General features: G+C 43.7%; 1 protein-coding gene across 2 annotated transcripts in view; it reads right to left on the reverse strand.

Moving 5' to 3' along the window:
• The window catches only part of LOC125455469 (organic solute transporter subunit alpha-like), a 52,479-nt gene that overhangs the window by 44,953 nt on the left and 1,458 nt on the right, over positions 1-6,068 (reverse strand). The window lies entirely within an intron of this gene.

Here is a 6,068-nt window from a genome sequence, read left to right on the forward strand (position 1 = left end):
GCTGAAGTAGTCCATGCCCACATGCAGAAAGACTTGGACAGCAGCCAGGTTTGGGTTGACTACTGGCAAATAACACTAACACCACATTGGCCAGGCAATGACAATCTCCAACAAGAGAGAATCTAACCTTCACCTCACAACAACCAATGGTACTACTACTGCAGAATCCCCCACTATCAAAATTTTGGAAGCTACCATTTAGCCTTATATATATACATACGGCGGTCACAGGAGCAAGCAAGAGGCTGGGAATGCCGCAGCAACTCATCTCTTGATTGCCCGCAGCCTGTCCACCATCTACAAGATACATGTCAAGAGTGTGATGGAAAGTTCCCCACATTCCTGGATGACTGCAGCCCCACCAACACTCACTTGACTCCATCCATGACAAAACAGCCCTCCTGACTGGCATCACATTCACAAAGATCAACTCCCTCCGTCACCGCAGATGCTCAGTAGCAGCAATGTGCAACACCCACAAACTGCACTGCACACATTCACAGCCACCCTCCAGTCAGCACTTTCCGAACCCATGAGAACTACAATGTTAAATGACACAGACTGCAGATACATGGAAACAGCACCACCTGCAAGCTCCCCTCAGCCAAGCTACTGCCCATCCAGATCGGGAAATACATTGCCATTCCCTCATGGTTGTTGGGACACTGCTTCATGCTGCCTCAAAGCAGTCTCACAGTTCTACTTCACTTTCAGACCTGTTCAATATTCTAACAATAAACATTTTCTCTTCCTTTCAGGAATTAAAAAAAAACACAAGCGGCAATAACTCAGAGATATCCACATCCCTCTTCTTCCCTTCCCTTTCCCTCTGACTCCTTTCTTTCTTCTAACCCTACTGCCTGTCAAATATTTGCTATCCCTTTTGATCTTCCACTCTCTGATGCTGAACATTCTATACTTAGCAAAGGTTTTAGTTATATCCTTCTGCACCATAATGAATTTCAGGCAAGACATGACATTGAACTCTTCTTCTTCTTCTTCCACCTCCATGCCCATTTGTTTGGTTAGGAGTGCTCTCCCCATCCCATGGACACCTTCATCCACTTCCAGTACCTCCACCTTAAACCCTCCCTCTGGTCTTTTATATTGACTGATCATTGTGTACACGCTATCGGTTGGCTTAGGTTCTCTGTTCCCTCACCCATATGAACTGATCTCCTTCTGAACTGGCCGCACTCTGTGCTCTCACATTCAATCCTGTCTTTATCATCAAGCCTTCCAACAAGGGTGGTGCTGTTGTTATTGTTTCGTGTACTGACCTCTAGATTACACAAGTTGAGCACCAGCTCTCAGATACCACCTCCTATCTCTTCTGAACAAAACGATGCCACCACCGAGCATCAGGCTATTGTGTCCTCGACGCTTACCAACCTCGCCTCATCTGGGGATCTCCTACCAAAGGCCTTCCAGCTCATAGAATCCCCCACTCTGTACAGCCCGCTTCTACCTTCTCCCCAAAATCCACAAAGCAGGATTGCCTGGGCAGACCCATTATTTCTGTATGCTCCTAGCACATGGAACTTATATCTTCCTATCATTACTCAATTTTTTTCTCTCCTTATCCAATTCTTGTCCACTTACATCCACTATGTTTCTGACACTTCATGCCAGTTTCAACATTTCCAGTTTACGGGCTCTAGCTATCTCTTCTTTACACTTCCATGCCACATCAGCTTGGTCATGGGGCTCTCCACATCTTCCCAAAAGAAGACCTGAGCTATTCCCATTCACTACCACCCTCCTCTGCCTGGCTGAGCTTGTCCTCACTTTGAGAAACTTTTCATTTAACTCCTGTCACTTTATTCAAATCAATGATGTCACTATGGCAATAGGCTGCAATGATGTTAGAGACTGATCTTTCATCCTTGCCTACTTTTAATCTTTACATATGCAATTTAGCTAAAAATGTTATCTCTTTTACTGTCGTTACCTTAAGCACTGTAATAAACAAACCTTTATCTTGTGACAAAGTTGAAGATCGAGGTACTCGCTGAAGAATAATGCCAGAGGATTCCATAGTTTTGGACAAACAGAGGCGAACTGACTACATAAAGCTCGGACAGTATTACAGTCTACTGTATTAGTCATCTGACAAAGGAGCAGTTTTCTGAAAGCTTGTGATTCAAATAAACCTGTTGGACTATAACTCGGTCAAAGAGATAACAAAGTGTGGAGCTGGATGAACACAGCAGGCCAAGCAGCATCTTAGGAGCACAAAAGCTGATGTTTCAGGCCTAGACCATTCATCAGAAAACAGGGATGGGGAAAGGATTCTTAAATAAAGGGAGAGAGGGGGAGGCGGATCAAAGATGGATAGAGGAGAAGATAGGTGGAGAGGAGACTATGGGTTGGGAGGTAGGGACGGGTTAAGTCAGTCCAGGAAGGACGGACAGGTCAAGGGGGCGGGATGAGGTTAGTAAGTAGGAAATGGAGGTGCAGCTTGAGGTGGGAGGAGGAGATAGGTGAGAAGAACAGGTTAGGGAGGCGGGGATGAGTTGGGCTGGTTTTGGATGCAGCGGGGGGAGGGGAGATTTTGAAGCTTGTGAAATCCACATTGATACCATTGAGCTGCAGGGTTCCCAAGCGGAGTATGAGTTGCTGTTCCTGCAACCTTTGGGTGGCATCATTATGGCACTGCAGGAGGCCCATGATGGACATGTCATCTAAAGAATGCGAGGGGGAGTTGAAATGGTTTGCGACTGGGAGGTGCAGTTGTTTATTGTGAACTGAGCGGTGGTGTTCTGCAAAGCGGTCCCCAAGCCTCCGCTTGGTTTCCCCAATGTAGAGGAAGCCACAATGGGTACAGTGGATGCAGTATACCACATTGGCAGATGTGCAGGTGAACATCTGCTTGATGTGGAAAGTCATCTTGGGGCCTGGGATGGGAGTGAGGGAGGAGGTGTGGGGGCAAGTGTAGCATTTCCTGCGGTTGCAGGGGAAAGTGCTCGGTGTGGTGGGATTAGAGGGGAGTGTGGAGCAGACAAGGGAGTCCTGGAGAGAGGGTCTCTCTGGAAGGCAGACAAGGGTGGGGATGGAAAAATGTCTTGGGTGGTGGGGTCGGATTGTAGATGGCAGAAGTGTCGGAGGATGATTTGTTGTATCCAGAGGTTGGTGGGGTGTTATGTGAGGATGAGGGGAATTGTCTTTTGGCTGTTATTGTGGGGACGGGGTGTGAGGGATGAGGTGCGGGAAATGCAGGAGAAATGATGAAGGGCGTTCTCGACCATTGTGGGGGTGGATGTTGTGGCCCTTGAAGAACGAGGACATCTGGGATGTGCGGGAATGGAATGCCTCATCCTGGAGCAGATACAGGGTGGAGGTGAAGAAATTGGGAAAAGTGGATGGAATTTTTGCAGGAAGGTGGGCAGGAGGAGGCGTATTCCAGGTAGCTGTGGGAGTCGGTGGGCTTGAAATGGATATCGGTTTCTAGGTGGGTGCCTGAGATGGAGACAGAGAGGTCCAAGAAGGAGAGGGAGGTTTTGGAGATGGTCCGGGTGAATTGAAGGTTGGGGTGGAAGGTGTTGATGAAGTGGATGAACTGTTTGAGCTCCTCTTGGGAGCACAAGGCGGCGCCGATACAGTCATCAATGTAACGGAGGAAGAGGTGGGGTTTAGGGCCAGTGTAGGTATGGAAGAGGGACTGTTTGTCTGACTTCTGACTTTGTCCACCCCAGACCAACACTGGCACCTCCACATCATACTATTTTATTCACAATTTATATTCTTGCAGCCAGAATTAACGTGTGACTAATATACCTAACAAAAAAAACTGTGTAAGTATTCCACAAAGCATATCAAATAGCAAATGTTGTCAAGGTAGATTTCCCAGCAATGACACCTAGATGTCTGTGACAGTGTGGATTGTCAAATCTGAATTAACTTTACAATAAACTTCAATTTCTTCTCTTTTGATGAACTAGCTTTGCAGCCCCCGATAAAGGAATTTCAGCACTTACCAGAACAAGTAGTGAAGTGTGTGGCATGAGCTAGAAAACCTAAAATTTTAAAAACTGGAACAAAATCTCAGAGGTATGAGGCAGGCCTGTTAACCAATTCATCTTGTCACTCAGTGACTACCTCTGCTTCTGGGGACTGGCACGTACGATTCTATCCTGCGTTACTATTCCAAGAGTTGTGTCTGATAGCATACCTTTTCACAAGATGGGTTTGGTAACAGTCATTTATGCACGGGTGTCTCTTCACTCTTGTTGTCCATACCTATCTTTTTTGACAAGTAGAACTCATACTCTAGTGGTATTAAACATGTTTTGTCTCACAATAAATGCCTGCTTAAGCAAATCCTCCTGATTTTCTATCATTTTTCCAATTAACAGATTTTATATAGCTATGTGAAATTAACAGAGGGCTTCAGAACTAAATACATAGATCATATTGGATGTATTGGTCAAGGTTATTGGTGAAAAACTGAAAAAAAATTTCAAAGGTTCATGGCAACTATCACCAAGAACATAAAAATGGATTGAATTTTCAAATTCAATTAAACAAATTACTATGTTAAAAATTAAACTCTGTTCAATCTACAAAGTGTGCTTTGTTGATGCCCACAGGACCAGATACATTTGCAACATGGAGAAATGGAACTCTTTTATGCTTACATTAAAAGGAAAAAGCTGGACCTAAAAGGTGAAAGACTTTTACTGCATTCACAGCACTGAAATGACCTTAACAAACAGCCGATAAGAATATTAAATGGCTTTCATTATCGAATGAAGAGGAAGATCTAAGAACAGAAATAAGGTAAGCAATGGCAAAGGAAAGCTACATTGAAAAGGCTGGGGAGAAAGTATAACCTGAATGATTTTTAAAAAAACAAGATGTGAGAATGGTGAGAGATAGAGAAAAAATGAAGACTTTGATGGACAGTGTCTGGTGAAGCAAAACAAATGAGGCTGACAGAGATCATGGTAAAGTGACTGAAAAGCAATGATAGGTATTTCTTATACTCATTGAACTGCAAAATACTTCAGATGCATGCGCAATCAATATCTGTCACTTCATTGTTGCTACCCACTACGGGTACCAAAGTGGTGCTGTTCCTCACACATCTGCCAGGGTTCACAATTAAATCATAAAAGGAACAAGAACATTCAGCAGCTCACGTATTTCCTTCACAACTATGCTACCACGTAAAATGGATGGTGGTGAATCACAGTCTATTTTACATTTTTCTCAGTTTTCATTTTCATTGAAAATAATAATTGAAGATTGTACTGGAACCAATCTTTACAGTTTTGTATTTTTAAAGTTACTTCTTTCAAGTAGACACTCTAAACTAATTAACAGTTTCTGTTGTGACTAAGCTAAGTGAACATCTCTGGAGATAAATTCACGTATTTACCTAGAAAAGGGATTTTAATACGGGGAGGGGAGCACATTTTAAGATGAGAGGAGAAAGATATATAGTGATATTGGGGACAAAATTTTAATACAGGGGTTTGCGTGTGGAATGAACCTCCTGAGAAAGTGATGGATGTTGGTACAATTACAATATTTACAAGACATTTGGATAAGTACATGAATAAGAAAGATTTGTGGGAAGATGGACGAGGAGCAGGCAGGTGGGACTACTTTAGTTTGGGATTATGTTAAGCACGGACTAGTTGGACCCAAGGGTCTGTTGGCGTGCCGTATGACTTTAAATGGGGAGGATAAAGCAATGGGGCCGAGAAGATTGAGTTACCGCTGTGCTGTGCATTATAGTTTCTAACTCAAACGTTACGAGTAAAAGATCATTTTTCTAGTCTGCCTTTTAAACAAGGCCAACAGTATTGGGTTGGCTTTAATGTAAAGAATGCAAAGAAAATAATAATCAAGGAAGCAATATGACAAGCGCAATATGATGTCCATTTCCAAAATTCGATCGCAGCGTTCTCAGCAGTATGTAGCGGCTCCCCGCATCCAACTTGCATTCCGCAGTCACTTTTTTTATCCAAGTTACAAACTTCACACAAAGTGTTGAGAAGAGATAGTAGGAACTGCCGATCAGCATTAGAGGAGCAGGAAAGTTTGACATTTCGCGTCGAGAC

The sequence above is a fragment of the Stegostoma tigrinum genome, chromosome 10, assembly GCF_030684315.1.
Source record: "Stegostoma tigrinum isolate sSteTig4 chromosome 10, sSteTig4.hap1, whole genome shotgun sequence".
Lineage (NCBI taxonomy): Eukaryota > Metazoa > Chordata > Chondrichthyes > Orectolobiformes > Stegostomatidae > Stegostoma > Stegostoma tigrinum.